The 16,554-nt window shown below is 48.2% G+C and overlaps 1 pseudogene; it reads left to right on the top strand.

The window, feature by feature from the left end:
• Nucleotides 1-16,554, top strand: part of LOC142486401 (importin-8-like) — a 109,473-nt pseudogene that overhangs the window by 52,389 nt on the left and 40,530 nt on the right.

Raw genomic sequence — 16,554 nt, 5'->3', positions numbered from 1 at the left:
GCCTTCTGGGTTGCTGTCAGGGGCGCACCCGGTGTTGCGCCTTTCGCCGCGGCCTCTGCGTAGCTCCTGACCCTCAGCTGGCAGTCCCGGAACATGTGGGTTGTCTCTCCGCACAGGTCGCAGGTTTTCTGGCGGGGACAATCCTTTGTTTCGTGTCCGGTGTTCTTGCAGTTTCTGCAGGCTTTCAGGGTGCACTGTTTCCACTGATGCCCCAGGTTCCCGCAATTACCGCAGGTCTGGGGCTGGTCAGGGTAAAAGATCCTCCCTGAGCTGCCCGCAGGTGAAAAACTGGGAGGGAGGTGGTGCAGCCGATCTGCCGCTTCTGGATTTGGCCACAAGCGAACTACCATGCTCCACTTTCCCACCCAGTACCCCAACTGACCCTACGCGTTTCATCCGTCTCAGCGAATTTCATCGGGATGAAACGCGTAGGGTCACGTGGTACAGGAACTACGGTGGCCGAACAGCCCAGGCTCCAGAGCAGAGACGTCAGTCCAGGAGTATCCTGCAATACGATCGGTGGAAGATTGACTGCAGCCAGAAGCACCTATTATTCCAACTGAGGTGAAAAAGAAAGGTTTTACTGGCAGCACATCCCACAGCAGAGCTGATTTACAGCGGCAGTATCTGTATGCAGACGGAGGACAGCTGTGATATCTGGTCGTCGGCGTGGTGCATGGGCTTGTCCCATAAATTGCTTGATTTTATTTGACAAAGTGTGAGCAGGCAATCGTCTGTTCATGGCAAATTAAAACCCTTTATTATCTGATTTTATACAAGGATCGGGCGCTTTTTCTTTCTTTTCTTATTTTTATATATATATATATATATATATATATATATATATATATATATCACACACACCCCACACACCACACCACCATACCACCACACACACCACACACCACACCCCACACCACACCACACACACACACCACACACACACACCACACACACACACCACACACACACACCACACACACACACCACACACACCACACACACACAAAGTGATTAAAGTAGCGCCAATCTTATAACAATAAATATATATGTGAAAATGAAGGAATAATTCAAAATACCTATAAAATACAAATAAAACCATTAATAGTGAAGTAGTTGCACACTAGAAAAAACAACCAAGTAAACAGTAGTAATAACGTGAAATATTCAAAGTCCAATGTCCAATCCCTAAGGTAAGTCCTGAAAGGTGACAACAGGACAATATACAGGATCCAGAGGTCCACGGCATCTCTCAAATGGAAGAACCAGTTCCACAGCAAAATCTATAAGAACAAAGAGACAGAGAGCGCACGCCCCATAGTGTAACACTGTAACATTTAATATGGGGAAGGAAAGGTGGGGGGATTAAAAACACTCACAATGTACAAGTAAAAATGAAGCAGTATGTGATATATAATCACCACCAAGGCAGGTAAACTCTTGTATCAAGTAGGCAGTCCAACAACGACTGGAACCAGGCTCCCGACAGCGTTGATTCCTCGGGTTCACTTGAAATCCTCCATTCAATGTGGTATAAGAGCTGTCCTCAATATTACACTGTGCACTCCCCGGCCGTAAAGGATGCACGCAGCGTGATGACGTAGTGTCGTAAGGTACGTCCCTGACGCGTTTCGTCGCATTAAAAGCAACTTTATCAAAGATATATATGTGTGTGTGTGTGTGTGTGTGTGTGTGTGTGTGTGTGTGTGTGTGTGTGTGTGTATATATATATATATATATATATATATATGTGTGTATATATATATATCAGTACCGTGTTAGCCGAGCTTCAATAATCAAAAAATAAATAGATGATACCGTTCTGTGGCTAACGAAATGCTTTTATTTGTGCGAGCTTTCGAGATACACTGATCTCTTCTTCCGGCGATGTTACAATGAATGAAGCAAGGGTATACTTAAATACAGTGTCTCTTGGAATGTTATCTGTGCTGGTCCTTCCCCCGGTGTGGATGTGTTTTATGGCTAGAGGTGTCAAAAGGTTCCTGAAAGCAAGTGAAGAAAGTGTGTATGTGTATCACTGTGAATAAAAATGAATGGAGAGCCCACAGTCTATACAGTACTTTACAAAAGGTGTGTGTGGAGTGGGAGTGGATATAAATGGTGTGGGTGGGTGTGGAAATGTGAGAGTTTGTAGCACAACTAAAAGTGTGTGTGGATACTTTGTGGTCCCTATTGGTGTATAGGGATGGAAAAACAAGGAGTATTAGTGTAGAGGGAGAAAGGGGGTGGCCCGGTATTAAATGGGTTGCACCCCATATGGCCATCCCCTGACCTCACCAGAGAGACAAGGGGTTAACTGGACTGCGGTCCAGGGATGTGGTTTGCACCTTGTTATACCTTGAAAATGTAGGTTCCCCTGTTCCCATGTTTCACCTTTAATGTTGTTTCCCAAGGCAGGGATAAAATCCTGCAGAGATTCCTTTGCAGACGCCATCTGCTAGGCTAATAGGTCATGAAGGGCAGCCGGCGGATTAGCCTAAGCACGGTGATCAAAAAGTTAACTGCCCTGATTGTTTACTCAAAGTCTAGGAGCCAAGTATTGGTCAAACGACTCTGCCAGTCTAATTGTTACCTGAGGGCGGAGAATCATCAAACTGGAGTGGTTTGTAAGTGTTATGTCTACACCTACAAACAATGCAGATACTTCATTTAGTAAACTGATCGTTGCCCCTGATTTAATTATGGGGCTACCCATAGAGTCCCAGTACACATGAGCTAATTAGCTGGAGGACATGGGTTAGTCTGTGTCTCCACGTTAGGGATTGGATACAGAAATTGTTCACCAATTGTCTGTATTCAATGTTAAGAATAGGGTTGCACAGGTATATAAACTGTCAACCCTACAGTTTTAGTTGTGCTTCTGATTCCACCTGGAATGTCACCGGATTGATGGAGAATTGCTAGCTGATACTTCTCCATTCCCCAACCGTAAGTAAGTGTTGCCTTCTTGTCTGTTAATTGTACTATATTGCTGTATTCACCTTTTTTTTAAGGAATAAATTATATTTTATTATATCTAAGCCTCGTTCAGTTCAACCCAGATATTTGGTGTTCATTATATCTTGTCATAAGCTACCGTGACAAGCTCTATAATTAACTAGTGGCAGCGGCGGGATTGAACTGAACCTGTATTACAGTGTACTGTAATTACCCTGTAATATAGTGGGAACTCGTAGGGAATTGCGAGTTCCTGGGACTAAAGATATTGAACACACAGTAGTGCAACAGTTAACACAAGTTGTAACACCACCTCAGTGCTGCGACTGAACCATGAGCGAGGCTGAAGGCTCATCCAACATGAGGACCCGAGCTCAGCTGAAGGACAAGTGCCGTGAATATGGACTGCCCTATGAGAACCAGGAGGTCGCAGACATGGTTGATGCAATTGGTGACTATGAAGCCTGGCTTGCAGAGCCTCAGTATACAGCTCAGCTTGCCTTTATACAGCCACCCGGAGATCAGGGAAGGAACCCAGTGCTGGGCCGGCGGAATCTCGGGGAGGGAACGAGTGCACCTCCCGGGAGCAGTGCAACAGGAGGGGTACTTGTTGCTGCAGCTACCATTCTGTTCACCACTGAAATGTTGGCACTGATTACTGCATGGGGAGACAGAGGGACACCGGAGGAGCGGCTGCAGTTTATCACTATGGCAGTGAACAGACCTGCTTATTGCCCCCCTGTCCAACCCAACAACGATGAACTTAAACTGGATCAGCACAGTCTCACCAAGTTCGTGGAAGGCACTGACCAGATTGACAGTTTCTTAAAGAACTTTGAAACACAGTGTCGGTGGTACAAAGTGCTTCCCCAGCATAGGGTTGAACGTTTGGACCCCTTACTGTCTGGCTTGGCTAAGCAGCCGATGATGGCGCTTCCAGATGAGTATGCTGATGACTGTGACCACCTGAAAGAACTGTTATTGTTTCAGTACGGTTTTACCCCTGAAGCCTACCGGGGTAAATTCCGGCAGGAAGAGAGGCAGCCCTAGGAGTCCTATGTTACCTACGTGACCCGCATGGCTTTGTATGGGATACGCTTGGTGGAGGGCTATGAGGCACGGACTTACTAACGCCTGCTGGACCTCATCTTTCAGGAGCAGCTCATGCAGCAGTGCCCGCCGGCGGTGAGGGCTTGGGTATACGACAAGAAGCCCAAGACTTACCAGGAGGCGGCGAGGCTTGCAGATGACTATGTGGCCAGCCGAGCCCTGATGACCGCCAAAGCAGTAGCCAAGGCGGCGGTGGTGGCGGCACCGGTCAGAAAGTCTGCCAATACCCCCCAATGGACTCAGAGGCCGCTAGCGGGTAGCAGTCCACCGAAGGGGGGGAGCTCCGGCACGAGCGCCGGTGCTACAACTGCAACCGCCCTGGTCACATCAGACCAGATTGCCCGGAACCCCTGCTTTCCGGCGTACCCCATCAGGGGCAACGCACCCCAGCTGCGAAGCCAGTAGCCCGCGTGCGGGTGGCTTCCACCGCAGACTACGGACCGGTCAGGGAACAGACTCCCAGCGAGACGTCCCATGCCACGATGTCCCGGTTTTATCGGTGCCTACAGCCAGGAGTGGAGGACAGATCAGCGCAGCCCTGCAGCAGATGGACGGCCGGAGCAGACATCTCACCCCGGTCACAGTCGGTGACCGGCAAGCAGTCAGCTTGCTGGATTCAGGAGCTGCAGTGACCCTGGTCCGACCTGATATGGTCCGGCCAGAGGAATGACTCCCAGGCCCTTGGATACAGATCACTGTGGCCGACTGAGAGCCACGTTTCCTGCAAGTGGCCAGAATCTTTTTGGATTGGGCAGGGCCAGGGTGTGCGGGAGGTGGGGGTTTTACCCGGTTTGGATGCTGAAGTTCTTCTTGGCAACCATCTGGGACCGATGACCTGCACCTACAACCGAGTGTCCAAACCCGCTGCAGCGGCGGCGGTTACCCGGAGCCAGACAGCGGCAATGGCGGCGGTGCCAGTCCCCCAGCTTTGGGACCAACGTTAGCGGAGGGCGCAGAGGAGCCCGGGGAGGTAAGCCAGGATCAGTTGCAACCACAGACTGACTTACTGTTTCCCCTCACCCTTCCCCGTTCTCCGGACAATGACATGACTGGGGGGTGGCCAGAATTAGGAGCCCAGTTTAAGGAGGCAGTGAAGACAGACCCTACCCTGGCCGGCGTGAGACTTCGGGCGTCCGAATCTCCAGGGGAAGGCACTGAGCACTGCCTATGGCATAAGGGACTCCTGTATAGAGTAGAAGGGAACCCAGGGATAGAGGAGGGGGTGACCGGTAAGCGAGAGCTAGTAGTGCCCCAGGGGTACCGACAGCAACTGTTACGGGTAGCTCACTCTATTCCATTAGCGGGACATAAGGGGGTCAACAGAACGCGAGCCCGGTTATTACAGCGTTACTACTGGCCGGGGGCATCTCGAGATGTGGGCACTTTCTGCCGCTCTTGTGATGCCTGCCAGCGAGTGGGTAAGGCGGGCGACCTTGTGAAGGCACCCCTGAAACCCCTACCGATAATAGGGGAACCCTTCCAGAAAGTAGCGATGGATCTTATAGGACCAATTATGATTCCTAGCAGGTCAGGGAAGCGCTACATCCTCACGGTGGTGGATTTTGCCACCCGGTACCCTGAGGCGGTAGCGCTTGGCACCATAGATGCCAAGACAGTGGCAGCAGCTTTGCTGAGCATTTTTTTCTAGGGTATGTTTCCCTAGTGAGATCCTAACCGATCAGGGGTCACAGTTCATGAGTGAATTGTTGCATTGTCTCTGGGATGCATGCGGTGTAAGGCACCGACGCACTACCCCTTACCATCCCCAGACAAACGGATTATGTGAGAGGTTTAACGGTACCCTGAAGCAGATGCTTCGGATCATTTATAGAGGCGGAGGGGAAAGACTGGGAGATTCATTTACAGCACTTGCTGTTTGCCTACCGAGAGGTACCACAGGAATCTACAGGCTTCTCCCCCTTCGAGCTACTATATGGCCGCAGGGTACATGGACCTCTGGACCTATTCCGTGTGGTATGGGAAGGGGAGGCTACTGATGCTTCAGTGATCCAGTATGTAGTAGATCTCCGAGACCGGTTAGAGATGCTCATGGGGGTGGCCCAGGACCACCTCAGGGCCACTCAGACCAAGCAAAAGCAATGGTATGACCGGAATGCCCGTAGCAGGGAATTCATCCCAGGATAGCAGGTGCTTGTTCTCAAACTCACTCGGGAGAACAAGTTGATGGCTGCCTGGTCAGGACCGTACCCGGTCATCCGAAAGGTGAATGAGTACAACTACGTTGTACAGGTAGAGCCTGAGAGGCATAAGACATATCACGTCAATATGATGAAGGAATACAGAGCACCGAGTATGGGAGCAGTAATGGCCATTTGTAGCCCACTGCTGGATGATCCGGTGAGCAATGCTCTGCCTGATCTCCTAGGGGAGGCTAGGCAGGGAAACACTGTAGAGCAGGTGGAGATAGGGGCACAGTTGAGTGCTATGCAGCAGAGAGAAGCCAGGGACATGCTAGCTAAGTTTAGGGCCCTCTTCACTGACATGCCAGGGACCACACATCTCACAAAACACCCAGTGCACACAGGGGATCTGCAGCCTCTGTATAAGGACGCTTATAGAGTGTCAGCAGAGGTCAAGACCAGTATGGAGAGGGAGATGGAGATGCTGACCCTAGGGGTTATTACTCCGTCCCAGAGTCCTTGGGCAAGCCCGGTAGTCCTAGTTCCTAAGAAGGACAAGACCACCCGGTTTTGTGTGGACTACCGCTTGCTCAACGCTGGGACGGTGTCAGATGCCTATCCCATGCCCCGCATGGATGAGTTACTAGATGAACTCGCGGGGGCAAAGTATCTGACCACTATGGATTTGAGCAAAGGCTATTGGCAAATCCCCCTGACCCTGGAGGCTAGGGAGAAGTCAGCATTCATCACTCCAAGTGGCCTCTGAGTTTTTGGTGATGCCATTTGGGATGAAGAATGCCCCGGCTACCTTCCAATGCCTGGTCAATAGGTTACTGGAAGGGATGCAGAGCTATGCCAGGGCTTACTTAGATGACATCGCTGTCTTTAGTAATTCCTGGGACTCCCATTTAGGACATGTAGCTGCGGTGCTGGATAGGATCAGGGAGGCTGGGCTTACCTTGAAACCCACTAAGTGTATGGTAGGGATGGCAGAGGTCCTGTACTTGGGGCACAGGGTGGGTGGAGGGCACCTCAAACCAGAGCCAGCTAAGGTAGAAGCCATAGTTGAGTGGCCTGTTCCAAAAACCAAGAAACAGGTCATGGCATATTTGGGCACCGCAGGGTACTATAGGAAGTTTGTCCCACAGTACAGCGCCGTGGCCAAACCCCTGACTGATTTGACTAAGAAGCAACTGCCTGTACTTATCACCTGGACTCCTGCCTGTGAAACTGCTTTCCAGGCACTGAAAACTGTGCTTGCTGGATCCCCCATTCTGGCTGCCCCAGACTATACCAAACATTTCCTCATACAGACTGATGCCTCGGACTATGGCATTGGGGCTGTGTTGAGCCAAGTGGGGGACGACGGTAGAGAGCACCCTGTTGTGTACCTCAGCCGAAAACTACTCCCCAGAGAGGTGGCCTATGCCACCATTGAGACAGAGTGCTTGGCCATTGTGTGGGCACTCAAAAAACTCCAGCCCTATGTGTATGGAAGGGCCTTCACGGTCCTCACAGACCACAACCCCCTGAGTTGGCTGCAGAGGGCATCAGGGGAGAATGCCAAGTTGCTAAGGTGGAGCTTGGCCTTGCAAGAGTTTGAGTTTACAATTCAGCACAAAAAGGGTAGTGAAAACAGCAATGCTGATGGACTTTCACGTCAGCACTATCCCTCTGAGACTGAGTTCGTTATGGGTGCCAGCAGTGCCCCACTCCCCATGTGGGCCAAAGGTTACCCATTAATAAGGGGAGGTGTAAAGGGAGAAAGGGGGTGGCCCGGTATTAAAGGGGTTGCACCCCATATGGCCATCCCCCGGACTTCACCAGAGAGACAAGGGGTTAACTGGACTGCGGTCCAGGGATGTGGTTTGCACCTTGTTATACCTTGAAAATGTAGGTTCCCCTGTTCCCATGTTTCACCTTTAATGTTGTTTCCCAAGGCAGGGATAAAATCCTGCAGAGATTCCTTTGCAGACGCCATCTGCTAGGCTAATATGTCATGAAGGGCAGCCGGCGGATTAGCCTAAGCACGGTGATCAAAAAGTTAACTGCCCTGATTGTTTACTCAAAGTCTAGGAGCCAAGTATTGGTCAAACGACTCTGCCAGTCTAATTGTTACCTGAGGGCGGAGAATCATCAAACTGGAGTGGTTTGTAAGTGTTATGTCTACACCTACAAACAATGCAGATACTTCATTTAGTAAACTGGTCGTCGGCCCTGATTTAATTATGGGGCTACCCATAGAGTCCCAGTACACATGGGCTAATTAGCTGGGGGAGGGCATGGGTTAATCTGTGTCTCCACGTTAGGGACTGGATACAGATAATTGTTCACCAATGGTCTGTATTCAATGTTAAGAATAGGGTTGCACAGGTATATAAACTGTGTCAACCCTACAGTTTTTAGTTGTGCTTCTGATTCCACTTGGAATGTCACCGGATTGATGGAGAATTGCTAGCTGATACTTCTCCATTCTCCAACCCTAAGTAAGTGTTACCTTCTTGTCTGTTAATTGTACTATATTGCTGTGTTCACCTTTTTTAAGGAATACATTATATTTTATTATATCTAAGCCTCATTCAGTTCAACCCAGATATTTGGTGTTTATTATATCTTGTCTTAAGCTACCGTGACAATTAGTATGTGTGAGAGACAGCTGTGTGTGCATACATATAGCACAGTATGTACAGACATGGCCTTTAGCGCTCATGGGAAGAGAGTTCACTTGTGTCAGTAATGACTCATAAAATTTTGATCTCTGTTTAGGCCACTGCTATGTGTCCCGAACAGTTGCATAAATTTGTATTCATGCAACCGTCTCTCTTTCGTTTTTTTAAGATTACCTTTGAGTATGGCAACCCTCAGATCGTTCATCTTATGGCCAGAGTCAGAGAAATGTTCGCCAACAGGACTGTCTCTTGTTCCGTGCGATGCTGTGGCGATGCAAGTTCATTCTCTTGTTTAGCCCCTGCCCTGTCTCACCTATGTAGTAGCAGCCCCCTGGGCGCCGTATTATCTCTGGATCTGGCACACTTACCGTGAATATTTCTGGCTGGATGGAGGGCATTCTAAAACCACTTGTCAGGAACACACTCCGCTATATCCAGGATACCACCGACCTGCTAAACAAACTGAATGCCATTGGCCCCCTCCCAACAGGAACACTACTTGCAACTATGGATGTAGAGTCACTCTATACAAACATCCCCCACGAGGATAGGATTTCAGCCTGCAGATACTTTCTGGGACCGCAGGAGCCAGTCACAGAGACAGTGACTAAATGCATCGAATTTATTCTGACCCATAACTACTTCACATTTGGAAATGACACATACCTCCAGACAACCGGGTCCGCTATGGGTACTCGGATGGCGCCACAGTATGCCAATCTATTCTGCGCAAAACTGGAAAGTGACTTTCTTTCCACCTGTCACTTGAAACCCCTTACATACCTTCGCTACATCGATGACATCCTCCTGATTTGGACCTCTAGCGAACAGGACCTCCTACAGTTCTATGACGACTTTAATACTTTCCACCCGACCATCAACTTCAAACTCACCCATTCCCCGGATGAAGTACATTTCCTAGACACCACCATTACTATAAAGAACAACCAACTTTAGACTTCTGTATACCCCAAACCTACAGACAGAGCCAGCTATTTGAGGGACAACAGCTTCCACCCGACACACACAACATGCAACCATCTACAGTCAAGCCATACGATACAACCGGATATGCTCCGACACAGCAGACAGAGACCAGCGGATTAAAGCCTTGAGATCCGACTTTATAAACCGTGGCTATATCCACAGAATTGTAGACCAGCAAATTCACAAAGCCACAAGAATACCAAGAAGTGATCTCCTTGAATACAAACAGGAGGAGACAAGCGACAGGGTACCTTTGGTGGTCACATATAACCCACACCTAGGAGCCCAACGCAAGATCGCCAGGAAACTACAACGCATCCTCCAGGAAGATACAAGACTGCAACAGGTCTTCCCTGAAGCACCCTTATTATCATACAGACAACCCCATAATCTCAAGAATATTATGGTGAGGAGTAAAGTATTCAGCAGTACAACTGAATGTGGGACAAAACCATGCCAGGACCCAAGATGCAAAACCTGCGCAATGCTCTACACAGTGGACACAATACAAATACCACACAGGAATCGGGAATACAAAATCAGAGGAAGGTTCACCTGTTCCTCCAGCAATGTCGTGTACCTCATCATGTGCATGAAATGCCCAGGGGGCTGCTACTACATAGGTGAGACAGGGCAGGGGCTAAACAAGAGAATGAACCTGCATCGCCACCGCATCACACGCAGAACAAGAGACAGTCCTGTTGGCGAACATTTCTCTGACTCTGGCCATAAGATGAACGATCTGAGGGTTGCCATACTCAAAGGTAATCTTAAAACACCGAAAGAGAGACGGTTGCATGAATACAAATTTATGCAACTGTTCGGGACACTTAGCAGTGGCCTAAACAGAGATCGAAATTTTATGAGTCATTACTGACACAAGTGAACTCTCTTCCCATGAGCGCTAAAGGCCATGTCTGTACATACTGTGCTATATGTATGCACACATAGCTGTCTCTCACAGATACTAATACTCCTTGTTTTTCCATCCCTATACACCAATAGGGACCACAAAGTATCCACACACACTTTTAGTTGTGCTACAAACTCTCACATTTCCACACCCACCCACACCATTTATATCCACTCCCACTCCACACACACCTTTTGTAAAGCACTGTATATACTGTGGGCTCTCCATTCATTTTTATTCACACTGATACACATACACACACTTTCTTCACTTGCTTTCAGGAACCTTTTGACACCTCTAGCCATAAAACACATCCACACCGGGGGAAGGACCAGCACAGATAACATTCCAAGAGACACTGTTTTTAAGTATACCCTTGCTTCATTCATTGTAACATCGCCGGAAGAAGAGATCAGTGTATCTCGAAAGCTCGCACAAATAAAAGCATTTCGTTAGCCACAGAACGGTATCTATTCATTTTTTGATTTTATATATATATATAGCTCATTTGCATGTAATTTCCCAGAATCCCTTGCTGCAGTGGAAGTGCTGTATGCTGGGTGATAATGGGGAAAGGCGGGGTTGCAGACCTGCCTAAGACATGCAGATGAGCATACAGTTGTATTTGCATATATATATATATATATATATATATATATATATATATATCTATCTATCTCTATATCTATATCTCTATCTATCTATCTATCTATCTATCTATCTATCAACCATAATACTGAGTTAAGTTATGGTGAGTAAAAAAAGTGACAAACGCTCCACAGGAAAGCAAATATAACTGTATGCTCATCTGCATGTCTTAGGCAGGTCTGCAACCCCGCCTTTCCCCATTATCACCCAGCATACAGCACTTCCACTGCAGCAAGGGATTCTGGGAAATGACATGCAAATGAGCACACAGTGTCACTTTTTGCCTCAATAACCATTTTTAACATGGTTCCCTATAGGCTTAAGCTTGCTGCATGGTCACAGCTTTGAGCACAGCCAGGGTTAAGGTGCATACCCAGAAAACCACCCACAGACAGCTGTTTCGACCTTGATGGGTCTCATCAGTGTGGGGTTGATTTTACTGGGAATGCAGGAGAGGCTATGGGATAGGCTAAACCATAATACTGAGTTAAGTTATGGTGAGTAATATTATATATATCTATATATATCTATATATCTATATATATTTATCTATATATATATATATTTATATATATATATATATTATATATAGATAGATTATATATATAGATATATAGATTATATATATATATATAGATATATAGATTATATATCTATATATAGATTATATATCTATATATAGATTATATATCTATATAATCTATAGATAGATGTGTATATATGTAAATACAACTGTATGCTCATCTGCATGTCTTAGGCAGGTCTGCAACCCCGCCTTTCACTTTTTGCTTCAAAAACCATTTTAACATGGTTCCCTATAGGCTTAAGCTTGCTGCATGGTCACAGCTTTGAGCACAGCCAGGGTTAAGGTGCATACCCAGAAAACCCACCCACAGACAGCTGTTTCGACCTTTATGGGTCTCATCAGTGTGGGGTTGGTAAACTGGGTATGCAGAGAAGCAATAGATATAGATATAAATAGAGATATATATATATATATATATATATATATATATATATATATATATATTGACAAATCACCAAAAAATCTACTCGCCACCTAGTACCAAACGTGTGCTGCTTGGGCCAATATTTACTCGCCCGGGGGTTAAATCCACTCGCCCGGGGCGAGCAAATGTATAGGTTTGTCGAACACTGTATATATATATATCTCGAATGCTCGCACAAATAAAAGCATTTCGTTAGCCACAGAAAGGTATCATCTATTTATTTTTTGATTATTGAAGCTCGGCTAACACGGTACTGATACCTCTACATATCTCTCTCTCTCTCTATATATATACAGTGCTTGACAAATCACCCAAAAATCTACTCGCCGAACCAAAAAAATCTACTCGCCACCTAGTCCCGCCCCCAACCACGCCTCTAGTCCCGCCCCCAGCCACGCATTTTTAAAAAAGCCATAAATTAAATAAATTGAATAAATTCCTAGTAAGAACATTCGTTTTTGATATTAGTTTATTTATTGTATTACATTATACTACAATTAGTCCTTGGTGTGTGTGTATAAATGTCGAATCTACAAAAAAAAAGCCAGATGTGAATGACTAGTTTCCTGCACCCCTTAACTAGTGTCTGGATGCCCCCGCTTCACAATATTTAAAGCAGCAATCCCGTCTGGGATCTTATCTGATCCGCAGACCCTCAAAGTCCAGGTACCCTCATTCCCGCAATGTTATACATTGGAGGGGAGGTGTTCGTTACCTGTCTTCTGGGTTAGGGGAGGTTCGATGTCTTCCGTGTGAAGCTTGAGTCAGATCTGGAAGTAAGCAGTATAGGTTATTTCAGTGTAGTATAGGGCAGTTAAGATATCCAGATCGAGAGTGTGAGAGTGTGTGGGGGAGAGAGCGAGAGTGAGTGGGAGAGAGAGTGAGTGGGAGAGAGAGTGAGTGGGAGAGAGAGTGAGTGGGAGAGAGAGTGAGTGAGTGGGAGAGAGAGTGAGTGAGTGGGAGAGAGAGAGAGTGAGTGGGAGAGAGAGAGTGAGTGGGAGAGAGAGAGAGTGAGTGGGAGAGAGAGAGAGTGGGAGAGAGAGAGTGAGTGGGAGAGAGAGAGTGAGTGGGAGAGAGAGAGAGTGAGTGGGAGAGAGAGAGAGTGAGTGGGAGAGAGGGAGAGAGGGAGAGAGAGACGTCAAGGCGCCGTGACGTTGACGCTGCTCCGCGCTGATTGGATGTTTTCAGCCGACAGTGCTCTGAAAAACAGCTTGGCTGTCGGCTGAAAACTCCAGCGCCTCAGCACGCCTGCGGACGCTCGCGTGAGCCCCCTCTCAAGGCATCCTCATTGAGTATGCAGGTGCTCAGCGCAGAGCGTCCGCACGGCTCAGCGCGGCCTGTCCTTCTATGGACTCGGCCAGAGAGACAGTTAGAGAAAGACAGATAGAGAGAGACAGATAGAGAGAGAGACAGAGAGAGAGAGACAGAGAGAGAGAGACAGAGAGAGAGAGAGACAGAGAGAGAGAGACAGAGAGAGAGAGAGAGACAGAGAGAGAGAGACAGAGAGAGACACACACAGAAAAAGAGAGACACACACAGAAAAAGAGAGACACACACAGAAAAAGAGAGACACACACAGAAAAAGAGAGACACACACAGAAAAAGAGAGACACACACAGAAAAAGAGAGACACACACAGAAAAAGAGAGACACACACAGAAAAAGAGACACACACAGAAAAAGAGACACACACAGAAAAAGAGACACACACAGAAAAAGAAACACACAGAAAAAGAGACACACACAGAAAAAGAGAGACACACACAGAAAAAGAGAGACACACACAGAAAAAGAGAGACACACACAGAAAAAGAGAGACACACACAGAAAAAGAGAGACACACACAGAAAAAGAGAGACACACACAGAAAAAGAGACACACACAGAAAAAGACACACACAGAAAAAGAGAGACACACACAGAAAAAAGAGAGACACACACAGAAAAATGACACACACACAAAAATGAGAGACACACAAAAATGAGAGACACACAAAAATGAGAGACACACAAAAATGAGAGACACAGAACACACACAGAGAGAATGAGAGACAAAGACAGAGAGAGGGCGAGGGCGACACAGGGAGAGGGCGACAGGGAGAAGGCGAGGGCGACACAGGGAGAGGGTGACACTCACAGACACACACTCACGCTCACTCACTCAGACACTCACAGACACACTCACGCAGACACTCACGCAGAAGACTCACAGACACACACTCAGAGACACTCACACACACTCGAGACACTCACACACAGACACACACACACAGACACACACAGGCACACACACAGGCACACACACACAGGCACACAGACAGGCACACTGACAGACACACAGGCACACTCACAGGCACACAGGCACACTCACAGGCACACAGGCACACTCACAGGCACACAGGCACACTCACAGACACACAGGCACACTCACAGACACACAGGCACACTGACAGACACACAGGCACACTGACAGACACACAGGCACACAGGCACACTGACAGGCACACTGACAGGCACACAGGCACACTGACAGGCACACAGGCACACTGACAGGCACACAGGCACACTGACAGGCACACAGGCACACTGACAGGCACACAGGCACACTGACAGGCACACAGGCACACTGACAGGCACACAGGCACACTGACAGGCACACAGGCACACTGACAGGCACACAGGCACACTGACAGGCACACAGGCACACTGACAGGCACACAGGCACACTGACAGGCACACAGGCACACTGACAGGCACACAGGCACACTGACAGGCACACAGGCACACTGACAGGCACACTGACAGGCACACTGACAGGCACACTGACAGGCACACTGACAGGCACACTGACAGGCACACAGGCACACTGACAGGCACACAGGCACACAGGCACACTGACAGGCACACAGGCACACAGGCACACTGACAGACACACAGGCACACTGACAGACACACAGGCACACTGACAGACACACAGGCACACTGACAGACACACAGGCACACTGACAGACACACAGGCACACTGACAGACACACAGGCACACTGACAGACACACAGGCACACTGACAGACACACAGGCACACTGACAGACACACAGGCACACTGACAGGCACACAGGCACACTGACAGGCACACTGACAGACACACAGGCACACTGACAGACACACAGGCACACTGACAGACACACAGGCACACTGACAGACACACAGGCACACTGACAGACACACAGGCACACTGACAGACACACAGGCACACTGACAGACACACAGGCACACTGACAGACACACAGGCACACTGACAGACACACAGGCACACTGACAGACACACAGGCACACTGACAGACACACAGGCACACTCAGACACACAGGCACACTCACAGACACACAGGCACACTCACAGACACACTCACACACTCACAGACACACTCACACACTCACACACTCACAGACACACTCACACACTCACACAGTCACAGACACACTCACACACACACTCACACACTCACAGACACACTCACACACTCACACACTCACAGACACACTCACACACTCACACACTCACAGACACACTCACACACTCACAGACACACAGACACTCACAGACACACAGACACACTCACAGACACACAGACACACTCAGACACACACACAGACACACTCACAGACACACAGACACACTCACACACTCACACACTCACAGACACACTCACACACTCACAGACACACTCACACACTCACAGACACACAGGCACACTCACAGACACACTCACACACTCACAGACACACTCACACACTCACAGACACACAGACACACTCACAGACACACAGGCACACTCACAGACACACTCACACACTCAGACACACTCACACACTCACAGACACACTCACACACTCACACACTCACAGACACACTCACACACTCACAGACACACTCACACACTCACAGACACACTCACACACTCACAGACACACTCACACACTCACAGACACACTCACACACTCACAGACACACAGACACACTCACAGACACACAGACACACTCACAGACACACTCACACACTCACAGACACACAGACACACTCACAGACACACAGACACACTCACAGACACACAGACACAC

Source organism: Ascaphus truei, unplaced genomic scaffold, assembly GCF_040206685.1.
Source record: "Ascaphus truei isolate aAscTru1 unplaced genomic scaffold, aAscTru1.hap1 HAP1_SCAFFOLD_842, whole genome shotgun sequence".
NCBI lineage: Eukaryota > Metazoa > Chordata > Amphibia > Anura > Ascaphidae > Ascaphus > Ascaphus truei.
The sequence above is the reverse complement of the archived record's forward strand: the minus strand, read 5'-3'. Positions and strand labels throughout refer to the sequence as shown.